Genomic DNA, 14,654 nt, shown 5'->3' with positions numbered 1-14,654 from the left:
GCTAATAAACCAACGAGTTCTTAATAGCAATGTGTGGCTATGAATTTTTAAGCAAAGAACCCCTGAGGCAAATACATTACACCCACTTACCTCGCAAATTCCAGTGGGGGAGGTCAATATTGGAGGGCACCATCGGGCATTGCCACCTGGATTGCCACCCACGCTCGGCAAAACATTTTTTTAAATGCACTCCGTGGCTGTGGTCTCCTCCTTCACTAGAAGCTAAGGATAGACACTGCAGTCATGTTGTGGGGCTGAAACCCTCGGCTACATTTCATTCTCCATCAACTTTACAATGATACTTCAACACCTTGCCCCTTGTGCAGTTAACTAACTCCAGCTCTGAGCTTGCGCTCAGGAATCATTTATATCTCCTCCTGTGTAATTCTGCATGAGTTCCTCCTGACAGACCATAACCAAGGCCTTAACAGTCCTTAGAATTGTTCAATCATAGAATATTACAGCAAGCAAAAGGGACATTCACCCATCCAGTCTGCAATGGAACATCTCTTCACATGAGCCACCAAATCTAATCCTACTCACTGATTGATTCCCAATTCTCCTCCATTTTCTGTTTCAAACAGCTATCATTTCAAGGAATTAATGGTCTCTGCTTCAACAATGGTTTGTGGCACAGAATTTCACCTTCTAACCAAATGCTGTGTAAAGCATCATTTCTAACCTCCCCTTTACCTCTTCTGTGATTAATTTAATTTCTCCTTACCAACTTGCCACCAGTGTGAACAATATCATTGTTTACTCTATCATTACCCTTTATAATCGTAACAGTTTCCATCAGGTCACCCCTCAATCTTCTCAGCTCTCCTATCAAAGCGTAACTTCACAAGTATTCCTCCACTATTTAAGAAGGGTAAGAGAGATAAACTGGGAAATTATTGGCCTATTGGTCTAACGTATGTTGTGGAGAAGTTACTAGAATCTATTGTAAGGCGCAGAGTGACTGAACATTTGGATAAACATGAATTAACCAGAGAGAATCAGCATGAACGTGTAAAGGGTCAGTCATGTCTAACAAACCAAGTTGAATTTTTGGAGGAGGCAACTAAACATGGGAGATAAGGGAGTGTCTATGGATGTTATTTAGATGGACTTCCAGAAACATTCGACAAGGTTCCACATAAGAGACTGCAAGCAGAAATGTGAGTGGATGGGATTGGAGGCAACCTATTGGATTGGATATGGAATTGGTTAGGAGGAAGGAGACGTGGGCACGATTTTTGGCCACGCGTTCAGGTGCTAAAGATCAACCGAGGTGGCCAAGATGGAGTCTTGAGCTGAAACGCTGCTTTAGCCCGCAAGACGCCATCTTGGTAAAGGAGTTGAAGACTGTGCTATGAACAGCCATCCGGAGCCTCATCAAGGGGCTGATTGTCGCTTAAAAAGCCTGCTAGCGCTCATTAAAGGGGCTGCACGACATTTTGATGGCTAATGCTTGTCCTAATGACCTCTCCTAACAGCGACGAGCTGTTTGGGAGTAAACACAGCGTTGATGTGGATTTCAAGTGCTACTTAAAGGGATACTCACCATTTCATGGTCATTGCTGCTGGAGCTATGAGGAGGATCTCTGAAAAAAAATGGAAGACTTTCCGGGACACTTTATCAAGACTTCACCAACGTCGAGCAACATTTATTCTGGAAATTCTCTGAGGACTTCACCTAAAAAGAGTAAGTGTTGCGCTACTCCAACCTTATTGGACACCTTGTAGGAGTCACCAGGAGAAAGGGAATGGTTCATCATAGGCATCTTGCTAGGGGATCCCCTTGGCCCGGACGAGGTATGGGAGGAGGACATTAGGAGAGGCAGAATAGCTGCTGCAGGAGAGAGGAAGAGGAAGGTGAGGTGGTGTCCTCCCTTCCCCCCCACCCACTGCCATGGGTACAGGACATCCCTCTCCTTCCGGACCTCCTCCAACAGGACATTCAGTGCCGCACCATTTCCATCAGTCCCTGAATCTTGTTGCGATGTGCCATTGTGTGCCGGCCAGAGCACTCCACGTCTTCATTAGAAGTGAGTGCGAGGAGCCCACATATACTGCTCCATCAATATTGGTTCTAAACTACATTGTAGTGCTAAAACTGAAGCTATCTCCAGGCAAGTTTATTTATAGTAATCAGCAATTAGGACCAAAATTGTGCGCTAAACTTTCAAACAGGGGTTTCTTATTAGCACAGCACCCATTTAGTGCCTGTTTCCACGTTTTGGCCAAAATAACCCCAGGAGGGTTGGGATCATTGGTATGTACTCAAATTGGCAGGATGTGACACATGTTGTCTCCCAGGGATCTGTAGCTTCAGCTTTTCACTATATTGCTACATGACTTAGCTGAAGGAATAGAGAGCCGTGTATCCAAGTTTGCTGACATGAACAAGTTAGGTGGCACAGTAAATAGTGTCGATGGGAGCAGAATGTGGCGAAGGGAAATTGATAGATTAAGTAAGTGGGGTCATAAACTTTGGACTTAAGAAAGATCAGAGTATATGGAAAGAAGCTAGGAACTGTGGAGCAGCAGCGATATAGGGGTCCAACTAAATGCTAGTGCACAGGTACAGCAAATAATTTTTTAAAAGACTAATAGAATGTCGTCCCTTATATCAAGAGGGCTGAAATACAAAGCATTCCAGCCAATATTCCCTCTAATTATTTTTGGCGCTGCATGGCCCCTTTAAGGGACACTGCGGGCCATACAAAATAGCTTACATGCACGGTCTTTGCATTGAAAAGCTGGCAAGTCGGCTGCATGGGTTCCCTGGAGCGCTGCGTGGCCGCACTACTTCGTTCCAGTTATATCAAGCTCTGGTTAGATCCCATCTGGAGTACTGCATTCAGTTGTGGGCATCACATCTGAGGAAGGATACATTGGCTTTGGAGAGGCACTAGCGCAGATTCATCATAATGATTCTGGGGCGGAAGGGATTACATTTTGAGGACAGATTGCTTAATCTAGGCTTGTATTCCCTTGAGTATAGAAGATTGATGTTTGATCTAATTGAGGTGTTTAAGCTGATTTATAGAGTTGGAGGGTATAATATTTGGAAAAGATAGAGAGGGAAAAAGGGGAGGAGGGTATAGCTGTACTTAGTGCAGATAATATAATGGCAGTACTAAAAAGTGACGCAGCTATCAGTAAGACAGAAATAGAATCCATGTAGATAAAAAAAAATAAAGGATCAATCACACTAATAGGTGTAGTCGACAGACCACCTAATAGTGGAAGGGAGGTGGAGGAAGAAACATGAGGGAAATTAATAAAAAAACATAGAATAATCATGGGGAATTTCAACTACCCTGATATTAATTGGACAGAAGAGGCAGGTAAAGGGGATAAGGGAATAGAGTTCCTACAATGTGTACAGGACTCCTTTCTAACACAATATGTAAAAAGCCCAACAAGGGAGGATTCGCCATTGTAGCTAGTAATGGGGAATGAACCAGAGTAAGTAAGAGAAACATAGAAACATAGAAAATAGGTGCAGGAATAGGCCATTCGACCCTTCGAGCCTGCACCACCATTCCATAAGATCATGGCTGAAGAGAAGTAAAAGCAGGGGAACATCTAGGCAATAGTGACCATAATATAATATGGCTTATGATAATAATTGAGAAGGATATAAGTATGACGAAGACCAGGGTAATAGATTGGAGAAAAGTTGATTTTGAGGAGCTGAGAATGGAATTTGGGAAAATAAAAAAGACAGTAAGATTGGCAAACAATGATGTAGAACAGCAATGGGAAACATTTAAAACGGTGTTCAACAGAGTGCAGGAACAATATATTCTGCTAAAAATCTAAACCAAACGAAACACTAATGAGACTCCATGGATGCATAAAGACATAAGGGAAAAGTTAAGGGTAAGGAAAGAGGCATAAATTAAGTACATGGACAGCAAGAGAGAGGTTGACGAGGAAGAATACAAAGAGATTAGGAGAGAAGTAAAACCAAAACAATTAGGAAGGCAAAGAGAAACGATGAAATTAAATTATCAAGGAGCAGCAAACAAACTAGTAAAATATTCTACAGGCACATCAATAAAAAAAGGAAGGTTGGGATGGGAATAGGGCCACTAAGGGATGGATGGGATAATACCACAGGCAGCAATAGAGAGATGGCAGAAATATTAAATAATTACTTTGCTTCAGTATTTATCAGGGATACACCTCAGGTAGCCATGGTATCGGAAGATGAGATTAGAAATTATATATATGCATATAAAATAATAAGAGGAGATATATTAAATAAACTAATCAAACTCAAACAGGATAAAACCCCTGGACTGGATGGATTGCATCCACACATTTCAAAAGAATCTAGCAGAGGCATTACTACACATATGTAATCATTCATTAGAAAAAGGTGTAGTGCCAGAGGACTGGTGGAGAAATAATATAATACCTGTATTTAGAAGGGAAATAAAACATGTCCAGGGAACTATTGACCAGTCAGCTTAACATTGGTGGTGGGAAAGATAATGGAATCTCTACTAAAGGAGAGAATAGAAGAACATCTAGAAACCAAAAATATAACAATGAATAATCAACATGGATTTCAAAAGGGAAAGTCTTGCTTGGCCATCTTCATTGAATTTTTTGAAGAGGTAATAGAGAGTCGACAAGGGTAATGCAGTAGATGTAATGTATCTAGATTTTCAAAAGGCCTTCGATAAGGTACCCCATTACAGACTGATGAACAAGGTCAGAGAATGCAGAGTCAGGGGACAAGTTGCAGAATGGATCGCTAGCTGGCTTCAAGGCAGAAAACAAGAGAGTAGGGGTAAAGGGTATCTATTCACAGTGGCAGAAGGTGGCCAGTGGTGTTCCACAAGGATCAGTGCTAGGACCACTGTTGTTCACAATTTAAAATAACGATTTAGACTTTAGAATCAAAAACACTGGTGCCGTAATTGGCCTCTTGTGTGTGCCTGTCGTTACCGCCTCTGGGAGGCACTAACAGGGCACAAAAGGTTTTTCGCCCAGGCACGTCGAGAACAGCGCCCCCTGCAGAATTGGCCAGGATTTTGCAGAGGAAGCTTGGCTGCGCACGGTGATGATAATGTCATCATTGTGCGCAGTGCCTCATTACTGCCCTGGAAGTGAAGTTTAGCCGTGCCCCCTCACTTACCGCTTGGCGGTGGCAACGGCAGCTTCAGCTGTTGAGTTGGAGTCGGGAGTCGGATGGAGGGATGCTAATTAAAGGCGCCATCTTGAAAAGCAATTTTTGTCGGCCATTACTGTTTGCAGCTTGTGAATACATAGTCAGAGTGGCTGGTGGAGAGATTTCAGTGATTGTCACTTCAAGGATTGTTCTGCCTCCTAACTATTCCCTTGTATTGTTCAGAGCAGATTTTAAACCATAATATTTATCTCATTTCATGAGGGCTGTGTTGGCACTCAATCTCCTGCTCCTATGTCACCGTCAGAGGCTTCAAAGGCAGAGAAAAAGACAGGGAGAAGGACATAGAGCAAGGCGGAGAGGAATAGGGAGAGGGAGAGGGAGAGAGAGAGAGAGAGAGAGAGAGAGAAAAAGAAAGAGAGAGAGAGAGGGGGAAAGAGAGAAAGGCCCAACAGGGCTGACAAGAGGAGACCTTACCCTCCCAGGGTATTCTGGCAGCAATTCTTCTACATCAATTTTATTGAGGAGCAGTGTGTTCGAAGGCTGCATTTCAGCAAGGATGTGGACGCAGAGCTCTGTCATTTGCAGTAACCCGACTTCGAGCCTCAGACCAGGGTGAGGACGGTTTTCTCAGTGGCAGTCAAGGTCACCATCGCGCTCAATTTCTATGCCAATGGATCGTTCCAGGGAGCGACAGGAAACATCTCCCAGTTTGCTGTCCATTGCTCCATCCGCGAGGTCACAGATGCTCTGTTCCCCCTGAGCAGAGAGAAGCAGCTCGAGCGGCATGTGGCTTCGGCAGGATAGCGGGCTTCCCCACGGTGCAGGGCGCCATTGACTGCACCCATGCCACTTTGTGGGCACCGCATCACAATCCTGAGGTCTTCCGTAACAGCAAAGGTTTCCACTTACTGAATGCGCAGCTGGTCTGTGAACACATACACCCAGAATTCTCACCATCAATGCCCGCTATGCTGGCAGCAGCCACGATGTTTTCATCCTGTGCCAGACCAGTGTGCCAGCTCTGTTCCAGCCCCCAAATGAAGCTCGCGGCTGGCTGCTCAGCGACACGGGCTATCCGCTCTCCACCTGGCTCATGACTCCCCTCCATAACCTCATCACTCCTGTCCAGCACTTGTACAATGAGTGCCATGCCACCACCAGGAACATCATCGAGCAGACCATCAGAGTGCAACGGTTCCGCTGCCTTGACTGCTCGGGAGGAGCTCTCCAGTACTCGGCTGAGTGGGTGTCCCTGTTCATCATCGTCTGCTGCATGCTGCACAACCTGGCCATCAGGGGAGCACAGCCATTACCACCAGGCATTACCGCACCACCTCAGGAGGAGGAGGAGGAGGAGTGGGAGGACAAGGAGAAGGAGCAACAGCAATGGAAGAGGCAGCGAGTCAATCGCGATCTTGCAAGGGAGGTCCACGACCATCTCATCAGAGCTTGTTTCCACAGATTTCCATCCCACTTCCCGGTCCCTCTGGATGTTCCCATCACCACATCCATTTTCCCTTCTATATTAAAGCCCCAAAACTGAAATGAGAGACAACAGCAAAGGTTAAACATTCCATTCCAAATTTATATCACACTAATAAACGCTTTCATAGTGTATTTAATAATCACCCTTGTACATTTCCTTATATCCCCTCTTTGCTTTAACTATTCCCCTGTGGCTGCAGCAGGGCAGGTGGAAGGCTGCTGTGTATCAAGGCCAGAGACTACAGATGGTTTTGCAGGTTGCCCTCGACCAGCTCTGGGCCTGGAAGGCCCAGCTGTAGACTGCACCACCTCAGGCTGGGCGGCGGCAGTCTGTGCTGGCTGAGTGATAGGCAGGGACAAGTGCAATGGTGGAGTGGCAGTGGTGGGCTCAGGAATGCTGTCATCCTGAGAGAGAACAGCAGGTTCCTGCTCCACTGACCAAGTACCACTCCCCTGGAGCAGCACTTCACCATCCCCACCAATCTGCTGGCACCAAGCTGCGACTGCATGAGAGCAGTCTGACACTCGATTCCACCAACCATTGTCTGCATTACAGCACTAAGATGTTGAGTTGCTTCTGCCTGTGCTGCAATGGAAGCTGCCACATGGCCCATGACATGTGTCATGAGGTCTGGGTCCCCATGGTCTCTCTTGGAGTCCACCATCGAAGGCAGACGGCAATAATGGGCTCCATGGTGTGCGCAGAGCTCTGTGCATTGCTGGAGGTGGACTCCTCCACCCTCCTTACCGTGCCGAGAGGCTCCTTGCCATTGCACCTCTCATGTCAGAGTTCATGGCCATCACGCTTTGTATGAACGCCTCCCCATCGAGGTCCTCATCTGTGTCCTGTGCAGCAGAACCCACGTGTGAACTCGCCCTCCGGGGCTCCCGAGGCTCTTCCTCCTCTTCCTCTGCCTCCAGAATCTCTTGGGAGGGCTCAAGTGCAGGCTGCACAGCTTCTGCCTGGTTATCTGAAATAATAAATGGCACAAGACTCACATTAAGATGAGAGCAGTGTTGCAGGAATGGAGCAAGGAATACAGACAGTATCAGGAGCTGGAAAATGATAAACGCCTTCTGCTGTGCGGGGAGGGGGGGTGGGGGGTGGGGGATGTGGAGGGGGAAATGGTATCAGAGAAAGAGAGAGGATAAAGATACCGTTGTTGCCCCCAACGGGGTTGACGTCTCGGCCGGCCACGGCGCCCTCTACCTGCGGGTTAGTGAACCCCAGCACATCTTGGCCTGCAAAAGAAAGGAACTTATGTGAGTAAGAGTCCAGCTCTGTATGCGGAAGATGTGCCTGCTGTGGTTGAGTAGCGGTGAATGTAGACAAGGTGTGAGATGAGGATGTGAGTGTGAGGAGCTACAGATGCTGGGTTGTTGAGTGGTTTGCTCAGTGTGCATGGACAGTGGTTGAGAGGCTGGTATGGAGGAGGTGTGGAAGATTGTACTCACTATGACCGCCCGACATAGCTCGTAGAATTATTTCCTGCACTGGGTGAGACCTCTCTGCACCTCAGTGCTGGCTGACACCTCCCGGGCCACCGCTTGCCACATGGCATGCAAAACCTGTGGACGTGGCCTCCTTTCTGAGGCAGGGAATAGCGATTCCCTCCTTGCCTCGAGTGCCCCCACCAATGCCTCCAGAGCCACATTGTTAAATTGTGTGGCCCTCTCCTTTGAAGGGCGATTACCAGCAGCTATTTTGGAATGTTGCTCAGGTCCACAGATTAAAGATTACGTTGAGCAATGCTGAAAATGAGCAGCAGCAGGTTGAAATGTCCTCCCCTTTAAGAGCTAGATGGAGCTGAAGTCAAGAATTGAAGGCTGATTGCTGAATGGAACTCAGCTTAAATTGGGTAAGCGGCAGTGAATAGTGCTGCTGCAGTGCCCAGCTCATTAGTGCCTCATTTACCGCCCTCCCACGCCACCCCCCCCCACCACCCTCACTCCTGGGGCAAAAACGCCGAATTTCACACAATTTGGCAAGGCATCTCGACGGGCGCTAAATTTTCTATTAGTGAAAAGTTACAGCCCCTTATGGGGCGCTACCGAACTTTCCCTCCACAATTTCTAAATGTGTGGATGACACTAAATTGGGAGGGAGGGACAGGGAATACTGAGGAGGACTGCAAATAGTTACAAGAAGACATCAATAAACTTGTAGAATGGGAATATAATTACCAAACAAATTTTTACACCGCTAAGTATGAGGTATTACATTTTGGTAAGAAAAATAAGGAGGTCACATATAGCTTGGAAAATAGGGTTAGAAACATAGAATGGTTGCAGCACTAAAGAAGGCCATTCGGCCCATCGAGCCCGTGCCGACTCTCAGCTAGTCCCACTCCCCCGCCCTTTCCCCGCAGCCCTGCAATTTTTCTCCTTCATGTACTATCCAACTCCTTTTTGAAAGTTAAAATTGAGTCTTCCTCCATCACCCTTTCAGGCAGTGCATTCCAGATTTTAACCACTCGCTCCGTAAAAAGTTTTTTCTTACATCGCCTTTGCTTCCTTTGCCAATCACCTGATCGGACGTTTAATGGTAACTCTTAAATTGTACAAACATGTTAATAAAAACATGAGTGAAGACTGCATAAGAACATAAGAAATCGGAGTAGGAGAAGGCCATACAGCCCCTCGAGCCTGCTCCGCCAATCACTAAGATCATGGCTGATCTTCGACTTCAACTCCTCTTTCCCTCCATTCCCATATTCCTTGATTCCCTTCGTGTCCAAAAATCTATCGCTCTCTGCCTTGAATATACTCAAAGACTGAGCGTCCACAGCCCTCAGGTGTAGAGAATTCCAAAGATTCACCGCCCTCTGAGTGAAGTAATTTCTCCTCATCTCAGTCCTAAATGGCCGACCCCTTATTCTGAGACTGTGACCCCTGGTTCTAGACTCCCCAGCCCGGGGAAACATCCTGCCTGCATCTACCCTGTCAAGCCCTGTAAAAATTTTACATGTATCACTGAGGTCACCTCCCATTCTTCTAAACTCAAGAGTATAGACCCATTCTACTCCATCTCTCCTCTGAGGACAACACTCTCACCCCATAAATCAATCCTGTGATCCTTCATTGCACCCCTTCGAAGGCAAGTAGGTAAGGTACACAATACTCCAGGTGCGGTCTCACCAAAGCCCTCGATCATTGCAGCAGGACGTCCTTACTCTTATACTGCAAACTCCTTGCAATAAAGGATAACCTACCTTTTGCCTTCCTAATTGCTTGCTGGACCTGCATGTGAACTTTCTGTGATTCATGTTCAATGACAAGCAAACCCCTCTGAATACCAATAATTACTAGTCTATCACTATTTTAAAAATATTCTGCTTTTCCATGTTACCTACCAAAGTGGATCATTTTGCATTTCCCCATATTATACACCAGCAGCCACCTTTTTACCCAATCATTTACCCAATCTAGCCTCTGACCATCCTCCTCACAGCTTACTTTCCCAATTAGCTTTGTATTGTCAGCAAACCTGGATACGTTACACTCGGTCCCTCATATAAGTCATTGATATAGATTGTAAATCACACCATGGACTTGCCCCTCCCTATCTCAAATCTTTTTCAGCCTCACAATCCCACAAGATGTCTGCGCTCCTCAAATTCTGGCCTCTTGAAAATCCCTCATTATAACTGCTCAACCATCAGTGGCAGTGCCTTCAGCTGCCTGGGCCCTAAACTTTGGAACTCCCTCCCCAAACCTCTCAACCTCTCTGCCTCTCTTTCCTCCTTTAATATGCTCATTAAAACCCATCTCTTTAAACAAGCTTTTGATCATCTGCCTTAACTTCTTCTGTGACTCGGTGTCAAATTTATCTGTTTGTCTGTAACACTGTTGTGAAGCACTTTGGGACATTTTACTACGTTAAAGGCACTATATAAATAAAAGTTATTATTATTAATATTGAATAGCTGAATCCTTGCGGCACCCCAGTAGTAACAACCTGCCCACCCGAAAATAACCCATCTATCCTTACCCTCTGTTTCCTGTCTGTTAACCAATCCTCAATCCATATTAATATATTATCCCCAATCCCATGAACCCTAACCTTGTGTAACAACCTCTTGAGTGGCACCTTATCAAATGCCTTTTGAAAATCCTTTGATAATACATTCACTGAATCTCTCTTATAGACTAGTTACATCCACAAACACGAATTCCCTTTCATAAAACATGCTGACTTTTTTAAATTAGTTCATGGGATGTGGGCGTCGCTGGCATGGCCAGCATTTATTGCCCGTCCCTAACTGCCCCTTGAGAAAGTGCTGGTGAGCTGCTGCCTTGAATCGCTGCATCCGTGTGGTGAAGGTGCTCCCACAGTGCTGTTAGGGAGGGAGTTCCAGGATTTTGACCCAGCGACGATGAAGGAACGGCCGATATATTTCCAAGTCAGGATGGTGTGTGACTTGAAGGGGAACTTCCAGGTGGTGGTGTTCCCATGCGCCTGTTGCCCTTGTCCTTCTAGGTGGTAGTGGTCACAGGTTTGGGAGGTGCTGCTGAAGAAGCCTTGGCGAGTTGCTGCAGTGCATCTTGTAGATGGTACACACTGCAGCCACGGTGCGCCGATGGTGGAGGGAGGGAATGTTGAAGGTGGTGGATTGGGTGCCAATCAAGCGGGCTGCTTTGTCCTGGATGGTGTCGAGCTTCTTCAGTGTTGTTGGAGCTGCGCTCATCCTGGCAAGTGGAGAGTATTCCATCACACTCCTGACTTGTGCCTTGTAGATGGTGGAAAGGCTTTGGGGAGTCAGGAGGTGAGACACTCACCGCAGAATACCCAGCCTCTGACCTGCTCTTGTTGCCACAGTATTTATGTGGCTGGTCCAGTTAAATTTCTGGTCAATTGTGACCCCCAGGATGTTGATGGTGGGGGATTCGGTGATGGTAATGCTGTTGAATATCAAGGGAAGGTGGTTAGACTCTCGTTTGTTGGAGATGGTCATTGCCTGGCACTTGTGTGGCACGAATGTTACTTGCCACTTATCAGCCCAAGCCTGAATGTTGTCCAGGTCTTGCTGCATGCGGGCATGGACTGCTTTATTATCTGAGGAGTTGTGAATGGAACTGAACACTGCAATCATCAGTGAACATTCCCACTTCTGACCTTATGATGGAGGGCAGGTCATTGATGAAGCAGCTGAAGATGGTTGGACCCAGGACACTGCCCTGACTCTGACCAATCATATTTTTATATTCTAAGTGCCCTTTTACCAAGTTTCTCAATAGATTCTAGCATTTTCTCTACTACTGATGTCAGGCAAACTGGCCTATAGTTCACCATTTTCTCTCTCTCTCTTTTCTTGACCAGCTGGGTTACATTTGCTACATTCCAATCTACGGGGGCCTGCCGCAGTCAGGGCAAGCAGGATGGAGATCATTCTTATGGCAGCTACTTGTGGGTTTTGAACCTTAAAAAGCTTCCAAATTGAATGTACGAGTTGCTACAGGGTCTATCACAAGATGCCCACTGCTCTAACGTGCTGTCCTTGAAGGTGCCGCTGCAGGTCTTGCCCAATTCACCATCACCGATTTCCGATTTGCCTATCCGGCATCGTGCCTCGCGCCAGCAGTTCACCGAATGCATTGTGAGGTGGAGCCCGGGCCAAAAATCAGATCGTGTCCCACACTGACTCCGTGATCACCCAGCAACCTACTCACACCCCACCCCCAGCCAGAACAGCTCTCAACATACAAATCCAACTCCTTCCTTCCAGATCGCTATCTAAATAATACAGTTTCATTAACCAACACACAGCACATTCAATCCACTAACTTCACCAACAGGTAATACTTATAGTTGCTGTTACCTGCAGAATTTATACTTACTCCCAGTACAGCTCAGTTTGGTTCGGTACAAATGCCCTATTTGAGCAGAAATTACATTCGGCTTCTGAAAAATGAGGAAAAAGCGCGTCATGGAAATCTCATCACAGTAAAATACCATTTTGCACATTTTTCCTGTGCTCCATACCAGAACGTTCTATTCTAATCCCATTTCCCTGTTCATTCTCGATACACTTTAATATTAGGAGGAGAAATTCGATAGCACCCCGGGACGTTAACATTTTAAATTTTGAAAAGTTAGCACTAAGCGCAAAGGAATCTTAACTTCTTCGAAGTTGGGCTTTAGCATCCCAGGAAGGAAGTGGGGGGGTGGTAGATCATGCACTAATGACCTCAGAGAGGTGTTACAGGGTGCCAACACCAGAGTGCTAGCCACTTTCAGGTGACTTGCATTCAGCAATCATCCTTCAATCCTTCACACTGGCTCATTCCAGCTCTTAAAGGGGAGGTTCTATCAAGCTGTAGCTGCACATTTTCACCAGTGCTGCATCTGAAGGAGAACTGAGAGGAACTCTAAGAACCTTTTACTGTGGCTGCTCCTAATCCAGCTGTAAAGAACAGAGCTCATTGTTTTAGTGACGTAGCATTGGAGGCATTGTTGGGGGCAGTGGAACAAAGGAGGAAAGAGCTGGTTCTGGGTAGTGGAATGAGGCCATTGCCCCAGGGCTTCAGGACCATGTGGAGGAAAGTGGCAGAGGAGGTGTCGGCCAGCACTGTCGTACAACAGCCTCACACAGTGCCGGAAGAAATTCAATGACCTCAGTCAGATGGTCAAGGTGAGTAAATGCTTCAACAGGTCCCACATACCAACCTCTGAACCTCTGTCTGTGCACACTACGCAAACCACCATTCTCCCATTACTCAACCACCAAATATGTGCAGCTACTCAAACTCACATCCTCATCTCACACCTTGCTTGCATTCACAGCTATTCAAAGACCGCACGCTTATCTCCCGGACACGGAGCTGGTTTCTGACTCACACAAATTCTTTTGTATGCCAGGATGGCACACAATGGGAAGGAGCAGCGGAGGTCAGGCCGGGATGAACTTCAGCTTTAGCAGCTCTCAGACCTGGAGGAGCGAGTGCTGCGACTGATTGGGCAGCAGGTGGTGGGCGCCGTGGCCGTTGGTGACATTAACCCCGCCGGGGGCAACAACGGTGTCTTCATCCCCTCTCCTTTTCTCATCCCACTCCCCCCTCACACCAGAAGGCTTTATCACTTTCCAGTTCCTGATACTGTCTGCCTTCCTTGCTCCATTCCTTCCCCCTCTGCCCTCACTTTAACACGAGTCTTGTACCTTTTATGCTTTCAGATAATCAGCCAGCGGATGATCAGCCGATCCCTGAGCCCCCCAGTGATAGTGACGGAGGAGAAGATGAGGAGGATCCAAGCACCACGTCACTGCATCTCTCACCCGCAGGCACCAGCTCAGAGTCAGGCACTACGTGTTTATTAGAGCTTAGGTTAGCAGAGGGGGTTTGCACTGGGTGATGCACTGAGGCCTAGCGGCTGCAGCAAGGCCAAGGGGAAAGGGTAGCTCGACAGCCAGCTCCCCGGGGGGAGAGTTCATGTGTCAGGACTGCTGCACAGGACTCAGATGAGGATCTCGATGGGGAAGCATTCACAATGGCAAGGATACCTATCTTTGCTGTGGTACAGAGTGTGGAGGAGTCTGCCTCCAACATTGTACACAGCTCTGCGCGCACCATGGAGCCCATCATTTCCAGTCTGCAGATGATGATGATGGACTCCCAGAGAGTCTGCGGATCCAGAGCTCGTGGGCAATGTGGCAGCTTCCATTGCAGCACAGGTGGAAGCAACTCAATGTCTCAGAGCTGTAATGCAGACAATGATTGCTGGCATGGAAACTCAGACTGCTCTCAGGCGTGCTCTGACTGCTGCCATCGTCGCTGGGTCCACTGCAGTGCACCGGGGATCTCATGGTGGCACAGCAACCCACCAATCTGTGCTCCAGCAGATTGCCAGGGATGCTGAGGGAGTACCTGGGGGTGTCAGGTGGTCACTGGAGCAGGAACCTGCTGTCCTCTCTCAGGATATCCTCTCACCTCCAGGTTCATCCTAGTGAATCAACATTGCATCTTTTCCATACGCCAGTATCCTTTCTACAACCGGATCCTGCACAGTATTCGAACCAAGGCCAAACCAGTATCTTGT

At 47.1% G+C, this 14,654-nt stretch overlaps 1 pseudogene; it reads right to left on the bottom strand.

The window, feature by feature from the left end:
• Positions 1 to 11,867, bottom strand: part of LOC139266162 (sodium- and chloride-dependent neutral and basic amino acid transporter B(0+)-like) — a 29,958-nt pseudogene extending 18,091 nt beyond the window's left edge.
• Between the last annotated feature and the right edge of the window lie 2,787 nt (positions 11,868 to 14,654).

This window comes from Pristiophorus japonicus, chromosome 6 (assembly GCF_044704955.1).
Source record: "Pristiophorus japonicus isolate sPriJap1 chromosome 6, sPriJap1.hap1, whole genome shotgun sequence".
Taxonomy (NCBI): domain Eukaryota; kingdom Metazoa; phylum Chordata; class Chondrichthyes; family Pristiophoridae; genus Pristiophorus; species Pristiophorus japonicus.
Note: the sequence above shows the minus strand (reverse complement) of the source record. Positions and strands in the feature narration are given on the sequence as shown.